The 24,432-nt window shown below is 41.9% G+C and overlaps 1 protein-coding gene and 1 pseudogene across 7 annotated transcripts in view; both read right to left on the bottom strand.

Annotated features, from left to right (window-relative positions):
- DIAPH2 (diaphanous related formin 2) overlaps positions 1 to 24,432 on the bottom strand; it is a 1,011,052-nt gene that overhangs the window by 170,209 nt on the left and 816,411 nt on the right. The window lies entirely within an intron of this gene.
- Positions 836 to 24,432, bottom strand: part of LOC140515778 (eukaryotic translation initiation factor 2D pseudogene) — a 46,156-nt pseudogene continuing 22,559 nt past the window's right edge.

The raw sequence follows: 24,432 nt of genomic DNA, 5'->3' as shown, positions 1-24,432 counted from the left end.
CTGGAGTCAGGAAGACCCAAATTCAAATCCAGCCTCAAAAACCAAGTTCAAATCCCTTAACCAGCTGTGCGACGCCGGCCAAGTCACTTCCTTCATTTGCCTCAGTTTGTCATCTGCAAAATGAGCTGGATAATGAAATAGCCACCCACTTCAGTATCCCTGCCAAGAAAACCCTAAATGAGGTCACAAAGAGTCGGACATGACTGAACAACAAGAACACGTTATATAATTTACGTATAATAAATATTAATCATGCTGTTAAACCTCAACAGATCGCCTCAACAATCATTCATGATGACATTTGGAAAGAAGAGCAAATGTGGCTCTCAAGTCAATTTCCACTTCTGAAATCCACAGGACAAGCAAAGAACAGCAGAGACAACTGGACAGCCCTGAACTCACTATCGGGGAGGTAGTTTTCTTGAGGATACTTTGGTGGGGAGGGGAACAATATTTTTTACACTTACACATTATGCTACAGTAGTGGGGAAGAATCCCTGGAAGTCAGCTGTAAAACTGGAGTAAAAATCCTGGCCTTTACTTGAGTCATTTATTTTAAAAGTAGGCATTTTTGTGTCTCAAATTTCCTAATTCCAACATTTGATGATGATTAATTGTAAAGGACACGTGTAAGACAATAACGCAGCTAAATGACGCATTTGTAATTCATGTGAAACAACATAATTAGTTCTCCACGGGTTCATCGATATATTATTCTACTAAACAGAATACTTGAATGTCCCACTTGAGTTTTAAATGCAATATGAAGCCTTTATTTTAAGCATGGCTTCCTCTGTGTAATATTCTCATAATTATTTTCCAGCAACAAGAAATATTAGGTTGATAATTTTTATTCTAGCTGTTATCCTATCATGCTGTGAAGAAAGCAAATGCATGAATTCATTTATTTCAATACAAAAGTGAAGTACAATATACACTAATTTAAAATAAGTAGAATAAACAGGCAGAATGCAGAGAAGGGTTCTAAGGTGACAAGTTTTATCAGGAAAGGCTGAATCACAAATATTAAATCAGAAAAACTCTATCAGAATGGAGCAAACATTTGGTTTGCAGCAAAAAGTAAGACCCACACGGAAACAGCAGAACTGCCAAAGTTCTGAGCAACATGGTAAAGAGAAGTTCAGAATTTGCTTTTTACTGAAGAGAAATGATTGTTTCCTAAGCTGTAGCCTCATCCTAGTATGTAGAAAAAACAACAACTCCTCCTCCTCCTCTTCCTCCTCTACTGGACAGCAATAAGCAGGAAACAAACTCCCTAGCACATATCCACCTTTGAAAAAACAACCCTGTTCTAGGCATGTCCTGCTACCCTTGAAGCAGTGCTTCAGTACCAGCTTTTGGCCCTTTGGCCCGGCCCCACCGTAATTACTCTTTCTGGCAAATCTCCATCTTGCAAAATACACAATGCTTTGGGAAAAACAAGGCTCAGGCCATGAACCTAACTTCCTACAGAAACATCTCAAACAAGTACCTTGCAGTCAGCGCCAACAGCTTACTGAGGAATTCTGTGGCCACAAAGAAGAGCCACGCAGGGACTGAGTTTGTATCAACCCTGCCCAAAGGATAGAACATCAGAAGCACCAAAGTTTCCCAGGGCAGGGCTGCAGGGGCAAGGCCAGGTGAAAGGGGGAATCCAGGGGAGTCCGCAGGTGTGCAAAGGTGGCAGAGTGATGAAGTTAGAGCTATCCAAAAAAGAGCCCAAGCCCCAGGAATGCCCAGCCCCCAAGTTCAATTGGGATGAGAAGTACTAACTGGCTGCTGGGCGAGTGGGAGCCCACCAAGGCTTCATCCACATGGTGTGCATGTAAATGACCACACTTGGCTCAGCTTGCAGAAGGTGCCTCCCTGCTTAAGACTAGTTCTGTTTCCTTGCTGTGAGTTTCACGCTCAGTGAGCTCCAGTCTGTAGCACTAAAGTACAAGAATCCAAACAAGGGGAAAGCCTCTGCGCTGATGGCGTTTCTTCTTCCTCCATCTGCACAGAGCTTACGGAAGCAGCCCCTGCATTGAAGGGGGGCTGATGATGCAATTATTCTCTACTGAACTGATAATAAAGGATCCCCCCCCCCCTTCAGAAAGTTTTGCTTGGGAAACACAAAGTCCTAGTGTTCCTGCTGGTGGAGAGCAAGGTGAATTTGCTCCATGGGTCCTGCTACAAAAACAATAAGCTCGGCCTTTTTACAACCTATGACTCACAGGCCCGTGACTCATGAAATACTGCCATCTAAGAAGAAGCCCAGTTCTACGTGTTCCCAAAGGCAACATCAACACCTATGGTTGCACTGGTACCCCTAACACCTGACCCACAGTAGGTGCTGGATACTTGATTGATTGGCTGGCTGACTGATGGTAGAATTTAAGGAGGCTGCAACATGGTAGAATTTAAGGAGGCTGCAACATGCTATATACCACATGACTTGAATGTAAAAGGGAGAATGGAAGATGTCATTTTCCAGACCTGTTGGACATTACTACCCCTCCCACAGTCCACAATCCAGCCAAACTGGCCTTCTCTCTGTTCTTCACTCATAGCACTTCATCTCCCACCTCTGTGCCTTTGTACTGGCTGTCCTCCATACTGGAAGCATACTCCCTCAGCATCTCGGACTCACAGAATCAGTTTCTTCTTTAAAGATGCAGTTCAAGGACCACTTTCTACATGAAGGCTTTCCTGATCCCATCAGTTGCTAATGCCCCTCCTTCCCTATCCACTTTGTGTGTGTGTGTGTGTGTGTGTGTGTGTGTATGCATGTGTGCACATGTGCATACTTACCTTGTACATTTCCTTTACATTCAGGATGTATATAAGTATACAATTTGACAAAGTCTTTGTGGAAAATTTAGGTAAAAAAATGATACCACATGAAGAGCTATGGATTAGTTATTATATTCATGGCCTAAGACAGTACCCATACCAATAAGCTCAAGAACTTTGTTCCCAAATTATCTCAATTTTCATCCTCAATCTTTTAGATACTGGCTCTCTCCTCTCAGGCATTGCTCTCTCTCTCTCTGAAACTGGGGCTAGATATATAAAGAAAAGGGGTCATTTTCATAAAAATAATCATCAAACTTATAAGAATTGATGATTTCCTCCAGTGAGAAAGTATAGTAAGAGAGATCCTTGGGTTCTAACTGTAGTTAGAGGGTGTGAGATACATGGTGATCCAGGAGAATCAGAGTCATAATATTTTAAAGAAAACAAAAAATATATAAATATGTATCACACATAAAATAAAGTTAGTTACGTGTCAACATGGGGCAACTAGGTGGTACAGTGGCTACAGCACCGGGCCTGGAGTCAGAAGCCTCATCTTCCTAAATTCGAATTTGATCTCAGAAACACACTAGTTGTATGACTCTGGGCAAGTCACTTAAACCCGTTTGCCTCAGTTTCCTCATCTGTAAAATAAGTTGGAAAAGGAGACGGCAAATCACTCCAGTATCTTTGCCAAAAAATCCCAAGTTGTGTCATGAAGTCGGATATAACTGAACCAAATGAACAAAAAAGGTGTCAATATAAAGATGAATGTTAATGTCAAAGACCGTGTGTGTGTGTGCATGTGTGTGTGTGCATGTGTGTGTGTGCGTGTGTGTGTATGTGTGTGTGTGTGCGTGTGTGTGTATGTGTGTGTGTGTGCGTGTGTGTGTGCGCCTTCAGTTTCCTTTCCTGAATCTCTAATCGCCATCCATATCATACTAACTGTGGTTATACCCTAAGGTTCTCTCTCTGTATCAGGAGCTCATGTGAATTTAACTATCATTTCTAGGAAGATGATTCCTCTCTTTGGATATCCTGCCCATTTCCTGCTGGAATCATGTCACTACCACCTCCCTACTGGATTTTAACAGGAATCTCAAACTCATCATATACAAGACAGAACTTACACTCCTCCCTCCTCAATGCTCCTCTTACCACCAAGGGCACCACCATCCTTCCAACTCCCAGACTGACAACCTCAAAGTTATCCTTGCTCCCTTCCTCTTACTCACATCCCCTAGCCAATTACTTGCCACATCTTACAGTTTCTATCTTTAGATCTCTCCCATATATTCCCTTCTCTGTACCCACTCTAGTTCAGGCCCTCATACATCTCATCTGGAATATTTTTACAGCCTCCTAACTGGCCTTCTTGACTCAAGCCTCTCCCCTATTCCACTTCATTCTCCATAGAGCTACTAAAATGATTTGCAGGTTTGCCCCTATTACCACCCCCTCTTCAATAAACCTACCCTGGGCAAGACACTGAGCCTTTGTCTGCTCAGTTTCCTCATGTGTAAAATGAGAATGATGCTAACTTCTACTTCCCAGGGTTGTTATGTGGAAATAAGGAGATAAAATGTCCATCAAGTTCTTTGCAAAAGTACTATGCAGTTTTATCATTATTAGTATCACCACCTCTGTGATCAAAGAGAAATTCCTCCATGTGGCTTTTTGGAAACATATCACAATCCGGCTTGAATGTTCCGTGCTAACCTTGTGATCCACACACAACTCCTCTCGGAATTCTGCAATATGGCTACACTCACACTTACATGTGCTTTACCAATTGTTTTCCTCATAATAAGCATTGGTTAGGCATTTGACAGATAGGAAACTGAGACTTGTAAAGGTTGTTACTTGCTGAGTCAATGAGTCACTAAGTAGAAGGCTCATCTTCTTTTTCCCTTTTGGAAAATAGGACCGCTAACCTAGTAGATGAGGAGACAGCTTGCAGGTAATTCACCAAGATATTAGCAAAATAAGTTTTGTTTTTCAAAATAATTTTATTTTGGTGGATGCATTCTATCAAAAGCTGAGAACAGTCAGAGAAAGATTAGGCCTCAGGATGTTTGTAATTCCATTTTAAAGACCAGCTTTGTTGTAGAGGCTTCCTCTTTCTGTACTATGCAGTGCAGCAAGACTCACATTAACTCAGGCTATCCACCAACAGCCTTCTTCCCAATAATTCTGAGTTTGACACTGGAATATTTTCCCCACCTGATGGAGAAGAACCAGACTTTTAGAGGCTGTCACTTGCCCAAAGTCATTCAGTAAGCAGAAGGCTTACACTTCATACCAATCACATTTGCAGCCCTGCCCCCATTACTTAGCAAGATTTTACCAAAGCTTTTTTGCTCAGAACACAGCCTTTTTGTTTAGGGAATTCTATTTCACTCTTTCTAAAGATGAAAACACTCTCAGGGGTGACAAGTTCAAAGATCAGAAACTCAGGAAACTTATTTAAACTTTGCAGTTTTAGAGTCCAGCTTTGTTACACATGACTCTTCTTTCTGTATTCTGTGGTAGAGAGGATTCACATTTCTATAAGGTCTCTCAATAGCCTTCCTACAACAATTCTGAGTCTGACACCCTAATATTCTCCCCATTTGACAGATAAGATCTAGACTTTTACAGGCTATTTGCCCATTGTGAGTCAGTAAGTAGAAGGCTTACAATATTCCAGATGACCCATATTTCCTGCCCTCTTTTTTTTTGACAGGATTACTAATCCAGCAGCTGAGGAGGATACTGCAGAGAATTTACCAAGATTTTAGCTAAGTTTTTGTTTCTGAAAAAAAGATTCTTTTGATACTGAAATTATATTTCACTCTTCCAAAAACTGAAAAGGAAGAAATGATTAGCTCAAAAATGAGACTTCTAAGAAACATCTAAGTTAACTTTAGAACCCAGTTTTGTTATACATCACTCCTCATTCTATGTAGAACAGTAAGGCTCACATTTATATACACTTTCCTCATAGTTGTCTCACAATCATGAGTTCACGATTGTAATTTTATCCACATCCAACAGATAAAAAACAGAATTTTGGAGACTGTTACTTGTCCATAGTCATAGTAAGTAGAAGGTTTACATTTTCAATTAAACCCTTCCCCTTTTATCACGATTATTAAACTAGTGGATGAGGACAGCATTACAGGTAGATTATTAAGATTTCAGCAAAACTTTTATTTTGTGCTTTTGGTTTCAAAACAACAACAAAGAAGGAAAGAATACTATTTTATTCTATCCAAAGCTGAAAACAATTACAGAGATGACTAGCTCCAAGATTTGTAAATCAATGTTCGAGTCCCTCACTTCTTGTCAGCTTTGCCAGCCTTTTCCAGGCCATGGATGTATTTTTCAGGGATGCGATACTCTTCAAAAAGGAGCTGGTTCAGTTGACTCATGTGATTGCCCTGGATCTGGACCTGAACAGCATTCCTGGTTCCAGGGACAGGGCTGACAGTGGCACTGGCCTGGACACGCTGCTGAAGGATAGTAGCCACAGAATATGGATCAAGCCCATAGAACTCCAGGTTCCGGATCAGAGTTACTTTTCTATTGAATGATCTGTGTGCTAGGATGATGTCAATGGGATAGATTTTTCCTTTCTTCACAATTGGCTCTTGTCCATGAAAAGTCACTTCATAGGCAGGCTGCAGTTTCCCCAGACATCTTGCAAAGAGATCATCCCATGAAAGGTTCACTAGCACATACTGCTCAGTTTTCTCCAGGAGGCAGTCAGACAAGGTGGGATCCAACTTAACAGAGTCTTTGTTGTCTGCATCAAGCAGCTTGTTTTTCTGTGCATAGTCCATGATGATTTTACGGACCTCACTGACAGAGAGGGTGCTCCCTTTCTTGTGGCCAGCTTCCCTGAAGAGAGCAGTCATGTTGGCTGGGATACGGTACAGATGTTTGATCTCTGGAGCACGATAGCATTGTGTCTTTGTAATCTTCTGAATTGGAATGGTTGAGGATGACTCAGGCACAATGAAAGAGGTGATACTGGGGTGTTTCCAGTCCACTGCCACAATGCTCTCCACACCTTTGCTCAGCTCCTTCACCTGCAGGATCTCCTGCTTCATCATGCAGTTCAGGAACTTGGAGAGCTTTTTGTAGCTTGACTTCTTAACATCCAGCTGTTGCCCTTTGGGGCAGCAAGAAAACATGTATCTACCCAGAAAAGTGCTAGTAAGCAAGGGGAGGTCAGCCTTGGTGACCCGGCTCTTCAGGGCATGGAAGAAACATTCCTCCAATAGCTCATCCATCTGCTCTGCAAGGGTCTTGTTATAAGCAATGTGCTGACCCAATTCTGCCACAATAAAGTTCTCTTGGTCTTCTGCGAGGGGGCTTTCTGGAGCTTCCCTGATCTCTTTATCCCCTTGCATGTCTCCCCAAACAACAGGACCACCTTGTACATCTTTGGGACTGCCCGAATGCTCTGAAGGAGGCTGGTCTAATGGGGCAATGTAGGGTAGGGGTGACTTGTCCCCAGACCGCCACAAATAGTCAAGGTAAGTGTGGAGCACGGTGAAGCCTTTCCCCTTCAGGTCACAAGCCAGCATCTCGTCTGTGGACATACTGGCTATTCCAATTGCAACGGGGACCCTGCTCCCAACCAAGGTGATGGCACAGAGGTCCCCCGGCTTTACCAAAGGCAGACCAGCAGGGGGCACCAGGAGCCCAGGCAACATCAAATCTGCTCCTCCCACTAACTTTTTCAGTACCGGCAGCCATGTTGTAAAGACGGGTAAAAGATCTGGGTAGGCCCACAAAGTGTAAATGGTAGGGTACAGATTTTTCTCTACTTCAAACAGAATAGGGTTTCTCCCACTCACGTACACGGTCACAGTATCTCCTCTGTAGGTGCAGAGCCGCAGGATGTTGAGCTCTCTCCTCCCAGGAATCTGACCAAGACCAGGAAAAGCAGCAGTCACACTGACCCGAAGCTTGCGCTTGTCGGAACCCTTGATGGTTGTGTTTGACTTGATGCGAAAGGCTCTGGTGAACATGGCTGCATCTGGTGCCTCCGACCAGGTGGCCACAAGAAAGCAGGTAAGCAATGGGCAGCAGCCGGAGGTGATCTCTGGGCTCAGTCCACTGGCTGGGACTGGTCTGGAGGCACCAGCTAGAATGGCTGCTGTGGAAGTGCTGCCTAGGGCGGCGTCTAGGGCTGCGCCTGCGCCCCGAGCTTCCTATGAGGGGCTAAGGGAGGGGCTAAGGGAGGGCTCTGGAGGTACCTCCAGGTCCTCCTCCAAAACTGGCCGCCTCAGAAACAAAGTTATCTCGCCATTCTCGATCAATACTTGTGCCAAGGCTGTGGCAAAGCAGAAGATGCTGTTCTTGGAGCCCTAGCAGATCTTTGGAGAAAACATATTGTTCTTGTAGATAAAATGGAAATATTTGGTCTAGCTTAGATGGTAATGCAATTACATTCAAAACCGGATGGATTACAGGACTCGAAGGATTTTAATCATACAATGTTAACTCAGCTGGATGTCTACGGAGGAGTACTACAGGGATCTATGCTCAGCCTGGGCTATGTAACATTTTTCTCAACGCCATGGCAGAGCTGGAATAGCCAACAAACTGAACAAGAGGATCTAAAAAGTTCTCCACTAGCTACAATTTTGGGTAGAGACTAATAGGAAAATTTTTAATATGGATAAATGTAAATTCTTACACTTGAATATAGAGCCCTTCAAATTCACACGTATTATATGATGGGTATACAGTTGGATAATAGTTATGAAAAAAAACCTGGATAGCAAGTCAGCAGGGGTGCCAATCTTGGACTCACTTCAATTGGCTGGAAGGTGTCCAGAGAAGGTCATTGAGGATGGTGAAGGGCCTTGAGGTCATGTCATGTATGTGACTGGCTGAAGGGGATGGGCATGATGAGTTGAGAGAATAGAGGCCTCAGAAGAACATGACAGTTGTCTTTGGATATCTGATATCTGAAGAAGAATGAGATTCATTCTGCTTGATCCCAGAGGGCAGAACTATGAATGATGGGCATATGTTGAAAAGAGTCAAATTTATAAAAATTCAATTAGTGGAGATCCCTTCCTGGCTACTGGTTGGACTACATGTCCACTGAAGCCCTTCCAACTCTTAAGTTCTGTGACTCATTCATTATATGACTCAGGATATGAATCCAGGTTTCCTGACTCCACTATATTAATTATATTGGCCCCCTCCCTTTTTGATTGCTGGCCCTCAATAATCCTTTCAGCTCACTAGATCCTAAAAAGTCAAAGACCTCTGAATATCATCCATTAATTCAACCACTGCCCAACACACCCTTCCATTCCGCTTCCCCCAAAAGCTATGCAGGAGAGAGCTGGGCTTCCAGATGCTACAGTCTGTACCAATACCAGAATCAGAACTCCCTTGAGGTTCAAGGAATTGTTCATTCTTGTCTTTGTATCCCCACAACCTATCCTAGTCTTTGGCACACAGCAGATGCTTAATAAATGACTGGTTAATCTCAGAGTTGAAATGAACCTTTGAGACTTTCTGATCTGTCCCATGAACAAAAATCTTCACTAGGACGTATCCCAGCTGGGCTTGGTCAGACACTGTGGGAAGATTTTCAGGGAGGGCGAGACAACCATTCTGCTTCCAGACAGAACAAGCTCAAGCCACCTCTCAGCATCTTAGACCCAAGAGCTCTTGATTCCATGGCTCTTCCCTCTAACACCCCTCCCAGTACATGAAGCCAACTATCATATGTCCCAAAGTCTGCTCTTCTCCAGGCCAAACATTGTGACTTCCCCAAAGCATATTACAAGGGAGGAGTGAAACTCCTTCCACACTGGATAGTAAGTAAGATAAGCTGATACATTTAGAGGGATAATTTCTAAGCTTCCAAGCTCTTTGAGCCCCCAGGCTGTACTATAGAGAGGCCTGAATAGTCAGCTGATCCAATTCCTTTTAACAAGGAGGCAGGGCTTCACACATGGGGAAGACTGCACAGAGAAGAAAGTGAGGAGCAGCACTTTGCTCTGGCCTGAGCAGGGAAAGGAAGACTTCTCTGCCTTCCTAATTGCCAGTGTCTCACTGTCACTCAGAATATCCTTACGAAACTGGAAAATGGCAGCTGAGCAGCTTTCTCTTTAAGCAATGGCCTTGGCCCTCTCCATCAGCCTCCTTTTTGAAAAGAAGTCTCTGCTGTCAAATGCCAAAGGGAAGAAGGGGGAGCAGAGACTGAAGGCCATCAGTTCAGAGGTTCAAGGCCTGGCCTGCTTCTGCACTACCTTTCTCTCCAAAGACAAACTGAGCCTGATTAAAATTTGTGTTTTGACAGCTCATGTTTCTTATCTGGTTTTGTTTGGTTCTTTAAATTGATGACAGGGGCACACAGTTGAGCTGGCAGTCGTGATTAAGAGGTCAGGCACTGAATTCAGTACCTTTTTCTCTTTCCTTTGCCCCAAATGGTCCTTTGAGCTCCGAAGTTATTCATATCGGCAGGAGGTAGGGCCCGACCGGCCCCTTCCACTCACAGATATGAGGACAAGCTGCCACACTGGCACTTATTGCTCAAAGTCAAGAAATTCAATGAATTCCGATAATCCAGGCAGAGAGAGAGAGGGAGGGAGGGAGCTAGCTAGCTAGCTCCACAGAGCTTTTCAGACTCAATCACTGTTTTCTTTTTCTCCTTCTGAACTATTAATTCCAGTATGAAAACCTTTAAAAATTAAAAGCCTTTTTCCGAAAGGGAATCTTGTTTTGTCCCAGTACAAAAGAGCAGTAGAAAAGGTACTCCCCTCGACAGGGTCCGGGAAAAATCTGATTATTTCCACCACGCTCTCCTATTATTCACCTGTCAGTAAAATATGTCCTCTCATTGTCTCTGTTTGAATGCTTATTTTTATTGCACTGGGGCTATATGGTCATTTTTGTATTTATTACCAAGTTCTTGAGGTCTCCCCTGCCTTTTTTTTTTTTTAAAAAGCATGTTTTTCTCTTTTTTAAACACACACACACACACACACAAAACTGGGCCACATGCCTCTGAGGAGAAAGCAGTACATTATTTCATTCCCACCTTTTCTTCTTTTTTGGCATCTCTGAGGCCTGCTATGCCCAGAAGTGCTTCCACTCAAGCTGGACCATCAAATCAATTATCACAGCAGTCTGCTTTCTGAATATGAATGGCAATGAATGACAACAGGCCAGGCAAACTTTCAGCTTTGATTTGTCATTGGTAATGTAAATCCTACCCCCCCCCCCCCCATCTGTTTTGTTTTACAGACATCTCTGAAGAGGGAGCTGTTTGGCCTTGGTCAAACTCTCCCCCTGCTGTCGACAGCTGCATTGTATCAAATCCGCGAATAAAAGCTTCATCTTTTTCTAGGCAAAGTCTTAGGGAATGATTCTTGCCAGAAAAAGTCTCCCTGCTGCCCCCTTGACCTGCTTATTACTGCAGCTGAAGAATGGCCTAACTCATTTGTACTGATTTAAACGTTTGGCCCTAATCGTTTTGTGTAGCATGGTGCTCATTTTCCTATTAAGTGCCCAGTGTGGAGAGCTGCTTGAATTTTCAAAATGGGGTTAGAGCCAGGCTGCTTGTTCAGAAAGGCCAAGCCTGGTTCATGGCTTAGGTGAAGGCTGACCAGCTTTCGTAATTACTGCAAGTGTGAATAGCTGTCACCTCCAGTGGCAACCAGGTTGGTATTATCCATTGGGACAGCAGCAACGAACAGCTCTCTCCACACTTTGAACACACACTATTAAGGCCAGTGGGTAAAAAGAAGATGAGCACAACAGTCAGGCAGAGGTTACAGTCCAATCAATCAACAAGCATTTATTAAGCACCTACTATGTGCCAGGCAACTTGCTGGGCTCAGAGGATAGAAAGACAAAGGTAAAAAACATTTGTTGTCCTTAAGGAGCTTATATTCTAGCCAGGAGAAATAATATGCACATATATACACATATGTGCAAAATGGATGCCATGGGGATGGAGGGGGAGGCACTACCAGCTGGAGAATCATGAAAATCCTCAGAGGAAACAGGAGTTCAACTTTTCTTGGGTCATGGACCCCCTTTGGCAGTGTACTCAAAGCCATCCAACCCTTCTCAGAATAATGTCTTTAAGCACATAGAAATAGTAAGCTTCCAAAGGAAATCACTTAACTGGAAATACAGCTAGCAAGATTAAGAACAAAAAGCAGATACAAAAATGAGTTGATAAACCCCGGGTTAAAAAGCCCTGAGGTAGAAGGTGGTACTTGAGCTGTGGGTCTGGAAGGAAACTCGTGATTCAGAGATGCTGGGATTCCCTCTTTTTCAAGTTTTGCTTTCACTAGCCCTCCCTGTTCTCACCTCGCTGGCCTTCCAGCTCCGTCTTGAGCCTAGAACTGAAGCTTAACCGGCTTGTGTCATGCACTGTTCTCTGCCCTGGGATCCCTCATCCTACTTGGGCTTTGCCAAACCCAAATGTTATCTGCCTTTGTCAGAGAATGCCTCTGAAAAAGTCATCCAACGATACTCAGTGCTTGAGTCTCCAGCTGGCCTTCCCTGCTTGCTTTCTTCCTCTCCTTTTTTCTCTTCTCCACATTCACTGGCTTCTTCCTCGCTGCCCACAAACCTGTCCATATCTCCCCTATCTTTAAAAAATCTTCCCTAGACTCTACCATCCCTTTCACAGTCTATACTTGTCCTTGCCACATCTTCCCCTATTGCTGACTTCTCAATTCTCTGCAATATGAGTTTTGACCCCATAACTACAATGAAAATGTTGTGTTCTAGGTTACCAAGAATCTCCTAACTACCAAGCCCTGTAGAAGTTTCTGAGTCCTTGGGATCAATTACTCTCCTCCTTTGGCTTTAGTGCCATGGGTTCTCTTTCTACCTGTCTGGCCACTCCTCTTCAGGGTCTCCTTGGCTACAACCTTAGCTATCCACCAGCCACTAAGTATGGACATCCTCTAAGACTGTCCTTGCCTTTCTTCTCTTTCTCTCTCTTTCTCTCTCTCTCTCTCTCTCTCTCTCTCTCTCTCTCTCTCTCTCTCTCTCATCAGCTCCCATGGACTCTCCTATTCAACTCTGCAACTCGAATCCTTCTTCTAAGCTCTATTTAGTCCTGTTAACAACTGCTGGCTACACATCTCCACCTGGATGTCTGAAAGCACTAGTAGGTGCTTTATAAATGCTTGTTGATTGATGTCCAAGGAGAACTTATTACCCACCCCCCAAAACAAATCAATCCCTTCTATAAATTTTTCTTTCTATTGAGACTTTCACCATCCTTCCAATCACTCATCCACAACTTAGTCAACCTTGTCTTGCCCCTTTTTCTTACCTCCTCCACCCCAATTGCATGTCTCAATTCTATCTCCACAACATCTCTCAAGTATTCTCTTCTCACCGCTGCACTTATATAGCCACCTACCTAAGGTAAATCCTCATCACCTCATCTGGACTATTAGAACAGCCTCCAAGTTGATTTCCTTGGCTCAAGTCTCTTCTATATTCAAATCATCCCCCACAAATGTGCCAAAATAATTTCTCTAAAGCAAAGGTTTGATGATGTCATCCCCTCGCTCAAAAATCATCAGTAGCTCCCTATTTCCTCTAGGATAAAAAAAGAGAATCCTCAATCTAGCATTTAAAATCCTTCTCGGTCTAGTTCTAACCTACAATGGTGTGCAAATAGCGTGGGATGTTTGCTATGGTTTCATTTTGCAACCACAATGATAATATGTATTCAATTCTACTGATACTAATTGATTCAGAATGTCTGATCTTGACCAGTCAAAACTAAATTGAGCTGGCTTCCCCATTTTTACTTAGGTTTCTTTCAGTTGATTGCTAGATTTCATACCACATACATGTTCCAGTGTTCTCTTTGGCTGTGTTTTACTTTTTCCCCCTATGGTTTTTTAAGAATAGATATCACTACAAAGAAACATGCCAAAGTTGTAGCTCTTCTAGGACCTACTTCAATGACTTTAGAGATCCAACAGTAGCTGCTGGTATGGAACAGTCAGGTGTGCCAAGGGGTTCATTCAAGTCCACGATGAAAAAAGATAGGCAACACTGAAGCACAAAACTATGGTCAAAAATGAAAATTAAGAACTGATCCAACTACAGCTGCAGAAAAGAAACAAAGCCCTTTGGATGGACCCAGTGGCTGGAGAGGCCAGCACTGAGCTCTTTTCAGCATGGCGTAGGTGAAAGAAAAGAGAAAACCAGTTTTTTAAAAAAAGACTGCTCACCAGGCCTATGAAGAACAAATTAACTAATGACAACATTTAATATAAATGCTGGACTTCAATAAGGGCCAAAGCTTGAATTAAGAAGAGTCTGTACCTAATAGTCTCTTTTGTTATCTCAAGTAAACTCAGAGAATGCCTTTTGGTATGTCAGCGAAGCAAATGGGACTGACTTAGTAATTTCCTTAGGAGACCCTTTTTATGGAAATGTTAGTGATAAGGGAAAACACAGATGTCCTGGATTGTAATTTCAACTTTCTCAACTCTGTTAAAGATACCCTTTCTTGTGTCAGCAACTTCAACGACCTGTTTATGACAGTATGTCTGCCACTCAAGTAGTGGTATTTTCTCCTTATCGTATGTCACAGAAACATATGTTACAGAGAAGAAATTTACACAAATTGCAACTGACACTACTTTGTTAATTGTAATTTACAGTTTGTTCAACTAAGAGAGTTCCTTTCTCACGGTAAAATGTATTTAAGTCAGACGATTTCTGTGCTGGGTCAGTCAGGTTCTGATCCTGGCTCCATGGAATCCATGTACTGTTACTTTAGAGAGAATTTATAATGAATTTATAAAGAGATAACGAAAATGTATGCATTTAGCCTGTTGCCTCTACTTAACCAACTTTCAGGCTGACACTAACTAAAACAAAACTTGGCGAGGGCAATCAAGACAAAGAAAATAGTAGTAGAGACTGCAGAAAGAGACTGGTGGCAGTGCCCACTCTGCTGCTCATTCATATGCCAAACCACTGTCAGAGACAAGATTAGTTACTAGTTTGTAAGATCTGAGCATTTTCATCAGATTGTAGTTTGGGGGCTTTTTGACTTTCAGTGGGTCAGAAAGTCTTGTCCCTCTTGGGCCACTGGTGAATTCTGCTGAATTTGTTGATATACTGAGGAGCAAAATGGGTCTGGCATTATAAACATTTTAAAATGGAGATGGAATATCACATGTCAATTTGGGACCAGGCCACCCATCACAAAAGGTTAAGAAACTTATCCAAAAGAAGGTAATAAACACTGCAGTGGCCTGGAAATTCCCTTGCTTTTAACAGTGTTCAAAACCTAGAAGCCATGCTCACTGATGGACTTGGCAAAAACTGACTGTTGGTTAAGGGTCTACTTCATATCCAATGTAATACGAATGTAGTTTCATGAAGAATGAAAGAATATGTTACAAAAGCTTGGGCCCTCATGTCACATGATGAAAAACAAATGATTACAGTTAAGAAAGATGTAGTGCAAACAGAAAGTGTTTGTTTTTTTTAAACAGGGTCTCAAACTATAAGGTCTATTGTATAAATCCATAAAAATCACAATATGCCCTGTCCCAGTAAACTGCACACCAATTTCGCATCCCACACACTCTATGCTATAACCAAGCTGCCTGTCTGCTGTTCTCTGAAATCTGGCCGGTCTTTCCTCTCACGCCGCTTTTGGGCAGTCTCTCCCCAAGTGTGAAATGCTCTCTGGCCTTACTTCAGTTTCTCAGAAACCCTTGAAGCTTTCACATTCAAGGTTTAGCTCACTTGCTACCTCCTCAGTAAAAAAGCCCCCAAGTTGGTAACCCTCTTCTCTCCCTTCAAATTCTCTTTTCTGTATTTACTTATCTTTTTATATATTGTTTCCTCCAGTAGAATGTAGTGAGGGCTAAGACTTGTTGTTTTTCCATCCTTAGCCTAAGAGTGCATTATACATAGTAGGAGCTTAATAAATGTTTATTCTAAAATAGTATTAATTGTTTTTGCCCCCTAAAGCACATGCAACTTAACTAAAATTAAGACAGAAAATTACCACTTTTATACTACTCTGAGGTACATTTAGAAATTAACTGTGTTTCTACTAATTTACTCAATATTTCATTCAAAATATTCTTTACATAATTACATTTCTTAGAATTTAGTTTAAGAACTGCAATTTCAAATTAGGTGATTTCAAGTATACCTATATACCTAGATCTGAATCAAAACAAATTTTAGCATCATCAGGCTGAAAAAAAAGGCAGAAAAGCCAAATAATATGTTGTAGATTAACATAAATTTACATAATCACCAATTCAAAAACAGAGCAGAATCTCATTTTATTTGTCACTTTTGTAAAAAACTCAAGTTTTGCAAATAGTGCTTTAAGGATCATCTCAGTGAGCATATAATAGTGGGATCAAATTTCTGGTATTATTAGGCAGTAGCATTGTGAGCTGAATATGTTAAATGTGCATGCAATTCATGGTTACCTGGGGATTAACATACAATTGTGACTACCCCAAGATTAATTATTACATCACAAATATTCCCTGTAGAGGAAAAAAAAATGCAAAGGAACCTGGCAAATTCCACTTATGAGGAACACTAAACTAGACTAAATCTTGATCTCGTCATCTTTAAGGGCCAAGTTTTGCTAGTTTATTAAGTCACTGAGAAGGGATACTTTTTAATGTTCTTTCATTAGAAATCTCACAAAGGACTCTGATTGGAAAAGTGCCCATTAGGTAGGCATTAAATCTAAATTCTGTAATAACCTCTGCATTACTGTACTTTGGTTGTCACATGCTCATGCAGACACATATAAGCTGTTCCTTCCTAAGATTATTTAAATCACTTCAAACACATTCATTAAGCACCGAGGACATATGGGGACACACCAGGTACTGGGAAGACAGGTAAAAATTTCTGTCACTCATTCCTCCAGAAGCTGACATTCTCACAAGGGTGAAAGCCTCAATTTCACCAGAACTAAACCATTTGATCTCCTTTTTCTGGGAGGGTCTTCAGGAAGTCATATTGGATAACTGATGTGGAATGAAATTTGATGGGAATTTCTGGTGTCTTCTCACAGACACTGATATGATTTATTCAAGGTTAAGTATAATGCTGGTGGGACAGGAAGCATCAAAGCTTGCACAGCCTAGAGGCCCATCGTGCTGGGCATGGAGTCAGGAAGACCCTGTTCAGATTAGGTCTCAGGCACTTCCCAGCTGCATGACCTTCAGTAAGTTCAGGGTTACTGCCTCAGTTACTTCAACTGTAAGAGGATAAATAATAGCACCTGCCTCAGGTTGTTGTGAAGATCAAATGAGATAAGTGTAAAGCTATTAGCACAATGCCTCGCACATAGTAGGCACTATATAAATGTTATTGTTACTTTTACTGTCATCTACATCACTCTCCGTATAGTTACAGAGGAGCTGAATTTTACACATAGACGACAGACTCACATGGATTTTCAAAGGTTTTTCAAATGCAGTATTTATACTGTTTCACCCCTCTCCCCAAAAGCACTACCACTGGGTTCTCTTCCCCTCCTACAGGCTGATTAATAATAGGATTGAGAACACCAGTTATTTTTTGCCAGTTCAGGAAGGCTTCTCCTCACATACAGAGATGCAGCTTGGCATGTGTATTTACTCAGTCGGCATGGGATTGAAAAAGTAAAACTCACAGTCTCAAGACTGAATATCAATGAGTAGCCCCAGCAGAAAGGCTTTTTCTCTTTAAATAACTGATTGATCTAAATTTTTTCTAAATATCTAGCGCCACCCCTCCCTTCCTCAATCCTAACCCATATTTCTTTCTGATTTTCCCATTTTGGTTCTCCCAGTGCCTGGGTTCATCACCAGCTCCTCACTCCCCCTTCCTCATAATTCTTGCTTAATTGGAAAAATCTAGTATAAGACAACTCAGGCTTTTACTCCATTTGAACTCTAGCTCCAGATGAGCAAAGGCTGTAGACATTAGTCCAAAGAGTTAAAGGAAAAGAAGTATAAACAAGGAACACCTTGCTTGCTCCTAGCTCCTAGAAAACACTGGAGTGGAGATAGCAGGCCTTGTTTGCATCAGACGATCCTAACTGGGAGTTGCTTTTTACTGCACAGTTAAACTGACATATCTCCTAAATCTTCCGTGAGTAAGGGTATAAGTGACATTAATTACACTGGCTATGTTTGAGATTCCCATATACTGTCCCAGCCCCCTAGAAGTAACACATGTGGATATTATACATAGCTCTAGTTGAAATTCTCAGGCAAACTGTATTGTGGATGAATGAAGTGTGCAGAAAAGAAGAGGATGGTGCTGCAGCCCATTTCTATAGGGCAGTTGTAAATGAAGCCTCCCAAGATTAAAGAAAGTCATGCATGAAAAGACTAGGTGCCCCAGATCCTATCTACAGGCCTGCTGGGCTGGCTACCTGTCAGATAAGGGGGAAGCCAGGATGAGGCCTTGCGAAACTGACAAACCACACACATGGATCACTAAATCAAACTTGCTCTGCTTAGTTAATCCCTCAGAACTTTAATTATCTCATATTTGATTAATAGGACCAAAGCTTCCATGGAGGGAGAGTGTTTTCACAATCCAATTTCCCTTTTCTAATTCTGCACCCCAGGGATCCAGGAGATCATCCAGTTCCTCCCAGAAAGACAGTGATCCACCATTCTTAAAAATGTCCAAAGGAAAGACTTTGTATACCTTGAAAAAGGTATGAATTATTAAGGGCATATTAAAATTCGATGATCAGAAATGGAAAAAATGAAAATTTTGCTCTTACCCAGTAAAAGAAAACATTATGCTCTTCTGGTTTTTAAGAGAAAGAGATAAAGTATAAGAACTGCCAACATCATCATAGGGTTAGGATCATCAAGGGATCATCACTAACCAGTCACTCCTGATTGGTGAGAGGTCACCTCTCAAGTGGGTCCCAAATGAATACCATGCTGTACTCCAGCCACCTCCCTGCCACGACCTATAGTAGAACAGGTGAATTCAAATGCAGAAAATCATCTTTGTGACCACAGACTCAACTACTAAAAAAATGTTTTTGATTGCATGCAATTAAAAACTTAACACTGAAAACATTTAAGTGTCACTAATAAGCATTTACTAAGCATCTACTATGTTCCAAGCACTGTGCTAAGCTCTAGGGACACAAAAGAAAAAAGCAAAATGGCCCCCAACTACAAGCAGCTTATATTCTGCTGGGGGAGGCAACATGAACGCAAATTAGAATATATAAGATAAATATAAAAATATGCTTGGAGGCAGGAGGGAACAGGGGTTACAAGAGGAAGGAGGGGAAATGGGGAGGGCTCTAGTATCTGGGGAAATTAGAACAGGCTTCACATAGGTGAGGCTTGAGGAGAGTTTGGAAGGAAGTCAGGGATTCTAAGAGCCAGAGGTGAGGCAGGGGGCATAGCCAGGGCAAAGGCACAGAAGCAGGAGATGGAGTGTCCTGTATGAGGAACAGTATAAAGACAGCTTGATGGGAACAGAGAGTACATGAAGTAGAATGATGGACAAGGAAGCTTGAAGGCCAGGTTAGGGCCAGTTGGAAAAGGACTTTAAAAGTCAAGAAGAGAGGCGTAGCTTTGATTCCAGAGGCACTAGGGAGAAGCAATTTCATTAATGCTTGAATTGACAGCAGCATCCTACTTGGCTACTAGTTCCAACAAGGGCCTTTCAGTATTTGAGCAAATTCCTGAGGGGGTCGTATCTGGAAGGACAGACTATATGCCATGGCTCCAGGTGGTTTGGGGGAATTTTTGGCAGAAATCATCACGCTCTTTTAGTCCCTCCATTCTTAAACAGTTTTTGGAGGCCTTGAAACAAAGGCTGAATGACTATTTTAAGGGAATGCTGTACTGGAGAGTTGGGCTTCAGGCCCAAAGAGTGAAGGAGGCAAACAAACTCCTAGATCCCGTCAAACCCTGGAGATTCCCTAAGTTGAAAATTGCCAAAAATAGTCAGCATCCTGTCCTTTAAGGGATTTTGTTTAATAGTGTTGGGGGGTAAAAGCTAGATTTCTAAATTCCGATGTTCCCAATAATATGCACATGGCAACAGTTATAGCCTCATAACTTTCCCCTGAAAAGGCCTCAACCAGATAGTATAAAAGTAGAAGGTGCCATATGGAGTTGGCTGAGGCGTGGGGAGGAATGAGGAGTTACAATGGACCTCTATACTTCTCTGTAGCTCATGAGCAAGAACAGAGGCAGCAGTAACACACAGAGCAGCAAGTATTTACATAAAAACATGTGAAGTATGGATAATAAAATGAGTGAGAAATCCCAAAGCCAAGAGGCAAATCTGATTACACAGATTCTGCTGGGATGGGGTAGAATGGGAATGGCCATATAAGAGTATACCTCATTCAAAAGATGGTGTAGTGGAGAGAGAGAGAGCTGGGTTTGGAGGCAGGAATATCTGAGTTCAAATCTAGCCTCAGAGACTGGCCAAGTCATTTAACTCCTGTGTGCCTCAGTTTCACCATCTGTAAAAAGGAGAGACTGACAGCACCTACCTTCCAAGACTGTTGTGGGGATCACACAGGAGAAAATATACTGAGTTCTTGCTATTATTCAAAAGGAACAGAAGTAGCATCCGAAGGAAAACATGGTCATGTAATATGGTCCAGGAAGCAGGGCTGGAAACATCGTGTGAACAGGAAACAATAAGGGAAGCATGACAGAACAGTGACTTGTCCAGGATCACAAGCTACTAAGTAGCAGGACTGGAATTTGAACTCAGATCCTATGACTCTAAGCTTCACACTATTTTCATGGCATCATGCTGCCTCCCTCCATCCCTGTTTAATTATTATTACTAATTGTTATTAGTAATAATTACATTCTTTGAAAGACAGAGGGTAAACAAAGACAAAGGCTTCTCTGGGCATGATTCTGACCCACAAGGAGGAATGGGTCATTGAAGTAGAGATGAGGGAAACCTTTGGCAACAATTAACATCCCCATCTTAGAAATCAAGACAGGGAAGGAGAAAAATTATAAAAATAAGTTTTTAAATTTTGAGGAAATAGATTTCAAAGAATTCAGAGAAAACCCAGGTATAATCTAATGGCCTAAAATTCCACAGGGTACAAATCAAACAAAGTGAAATGGGAATCTGTCCAGCATGAAATTCTAATAACATAAACAAAAATGATTCCAATGAGAAAAAAAGAGACTGTTACGGAAACATGAGCAACTCAACGTACAGTTTAGACTGGTCAAAAGAGGAAGCAAGGGTGGGTAATGGAGGACGAATACAGAAGAATAACATGGTCTCCTAAGAGAAGTATCAGCAGTGCTAATGCTCAGAACGAAGTCAGGCTGGTAATGAATGTTCAAGACAACAAAAAGAATTTCTTTAGTCATTTAGTGAGGAGCTCAAAGTCTAATGGGGGAGAAAACATGCAAGATATGGAGATACAAGATCTACACTTGGGGTAAAGGGGAGGTGATCTCAGAGAGAACACACTGGTTCTGAGGGAGAGGGGTAGGGAACAAGGACAAGTCTTCTTATACAACGTGAGATTGGAGATGAGCCTTAAAGGAAGCCAGAGAAGCCAAGAAGCAGAAGTGAAGAAGGAGAGTGTTTGCTATGTTGAGGCAAGAAAAACATTCAAAAAGGAATGAGACCAACATGTATGGTAAATAAGACAACAATGGAACAGGGAGAAGGCAGAACTCCTTAACTATAATTTTATTTGTTTTCTCATCAAAGAAATATTATTCCTTACTGGTAAGGATAGATTTTAAAATCCCAGATAAGTGAGGAGATGGTAAGAGAGAAGGGACACTGATTAAATATGCCTCTTATAGATATGGCTAGGAGATGATTCGTGACCAAACAAAAATAGAGGCAATTACAAACTATAAAATAGATAACTGATTTCTTGAAAGGAAAGGTTTCTGCACAGACAACATTAATGCATCTAGTATAGGAAGGGAAGTTGGTCAAATGGTTAAAAAAACCCCAAAAGTTTTGTATCAAATTTCTCTGATAAGGGTTTACTATCCAGGATATATACACAATATTACACACACACACACACACACACACACACACACACACTCGAGTATAATGGAATATTACTGTGGTGTAAGAAAATGCAGTGTGATGAATACAGAGAAGCATGCAAAAATGAACTGATGCAAAGTGAAGTTAGCAAAGCCCAAAAACCCAGACAGTGATCATCACCAACGTAAATGGAAAGAATGACAAAAAAATCAAAAGGGAATGTAACAAAATGATAAATACCAAGCACGACTTGAATGAAAAGAAATGAGAAGACCCCTCCAATCCAACCCTTCGGAGAGGTGGGAGGTCAGTTATTACTCATTGCTCAGGTTTCCAGATTTTTTTCATCGTGTCAGTTGTGTGAATTTTTTTCCTTTCTGAAAAATAATATTCATCATATGGAATGGCTCTCTGAGAAGGGAAAAGGAAGGCAACATGGGGTACTACAGTGATGTAAGAAACAGTAAATATCAATAAAGACTTTAACAACAGCTAGAGAGAGCACATAGTTGCTCTCGTTTGCCAAGTGCACAAGATTGTGGGATGAACGGATATAATTGCTGAGTTGCAATTATCACTGAAAAATCATGGATAATGAGAGCAGTGCCGGAAGACTGAAGCACATGTTGCTCTCAAAAAAAAGAAAGGAAAAGGAGAGAGTTGCGAAATATAGGCCACTAAGCTTCACTGGATTCCTGACAAAATTCTATTATGCATCATTAAAGAGATGGTTGATGAATAATTAGAAAGGGAAACAATGATCACTAAAAGTCAATGTGGTTTTATCAAGAATCAGTCATGTCCAACCAATCTCATTTCTTTTTTTTTTAACAAGGTCACTAGACTGGCAGATCAAGAAAATGACTGACACAGTTTATTCAGATGAGAAAGTCTGTCAGTGTATCTTTGTAGATAAGATGGATACAAAGTATCTTTGTAGATAAGATGAAGAAACGAGGAATGGACTGATAGTAGATAGATTAGGAGCTGGCTGAATGACAAAACACAAAAGCCCAGTCCTCAATAGGTCTCTAGTGCTCTGGCCTAGGGCTCTGTGGTATACAGCATGGCCATGTCAGATGACAGAGTGAACATACAGAAATATCCTGACAGATTCAAGCAATGCATCCAATCAAGTAGAATTCAATTTGACAGCAGTACACATAAAGCCATGAGAATGGAAATCCAAATGTCCAGGATGAAGGAAGCATGGCTGGGCAACAACTTATGGGAGAAGCATGGAGCCTTCAGGGTGGACCTCAACCCTTCTGGATGCCATGCTCAGTGGTTAACAAGATCTCAGGCTTCATTCAGAAAGTAAAGTGGAGTCCCTCAGTACTGACCAGCTTCCGAAGTGCAGCGTTCAGTTAGAGAAGCTGCATTTTAGGAACAAATCCAGGAATGCAATCAGTCTGGGGAAGGGCTTCAAGGATATGCCTTGTAAGGAGCAGCTGCAGGAAATGGTGATGCCAATTCTGGAGAATAGAATTCTCCTCTCTGTGGGGGATGGGGGGAGAAGTGCAGTAAGAATGGACATGATATGAAGGGAGCCCATGCCTTTGGAAGACTGGCATATGCAAGTGGGATTGGCTCCAAAGGGCAGAATGAGAAGGAATGGGTGAAAGTGGCAAAAAGACAGACTGGGGCTTGATGCCAAACTGGGGGATTGCATCTTTACCATCGGGAGTGTCCAACATTGGGTGCCTCTAGAGGTAACTTAATCTTCCTCGCTCGAAGGGTCAGTGAGCTATGAGACCATTTGTTCTGCTTCTCAAGTGTGGCTTAGATTGGGAGAGCTCTTCCAGTTCTCTGCTTTCGCAGAAACCTGGACTAATCTTCCCCTCCTGCCCAAGCACACAGCCCCATTCCACATTTCTGGGTTTGTCTTTTTGTCTTTCCATCAGTGACTCCAGAACAGACTATTAGCCTTGTAACTAGGCCATGAGTGGCCTCTCATTTTTGAGACCATGAAGTGAAGCTGAGAGGGATAATGGGCTTTTACACAGTATATATAGGCAGAGGCAGTGGGGCTGAGGCTGGAGAAAATGGGCCTAGAGGAGGGCTTCTTAAAGAAGCATCAAATAAAGGCCGCCACATAACCAAAGGAAATGGGATACGTTAGCCAACTCTCCTATCAGTCAAATTGTCAGATATTCCACTAAATACTTCCTTATCCTTTGCTTTCATTTTTAAATTCATTCCCATATCTTCAAACACCAGTGTCAATCCTGCCACTTGTTAAAAAGAATTTCATTATCCATCTCTACTCTGTCTTAAAATGATGCTCCTGCAACGAAAAGTGTATTTGGAAACTTTTCTCAGTGAAACCAACCCTAACACCTCTTTGGTAAATTGCCAGCTCCCAACTCCTTTCCTGCTTCTTGTAGTCAGATTCTTAATGTAGCTGTTTCCCACAATTTGGAGATAGCAGAAAAGTACAATTTCACCATTCTTCCTTGCTGGGTGAGATTTTTTCATTGTCCTGAAAAATCCCTGAAGAGAACTCCTGACATCTCCATGACATGACGTTCCCTCCAAATGTTTAAATCTCCTCTGCTTGTGATATAAAGCGCCCAACAAAGGAGTTTTGGACTGTGGAGGAAAAAGTCAATTGCATATTGC

This window comes from Notamacropus eugenii, chromosome X, assembly GCF_028372415.1.
Source record: "Notamacropus eugenii isolate mMacEug1 chromosome X, mMacEug1.pri_v2, whole genome shotgun sequence".
Taxonomy (NCBI): domain Eukaryota; kingdom Metazoa; phylum Chordata; class Mammalia; order Diprotodontia; family Macropodidae; genus Notamacropus; species Notamacropus eugenii.
Note: the sequence above shows the minus strand (reverse complement) of the source record. Positions and strands in the feature narration are given on the sequence as shown.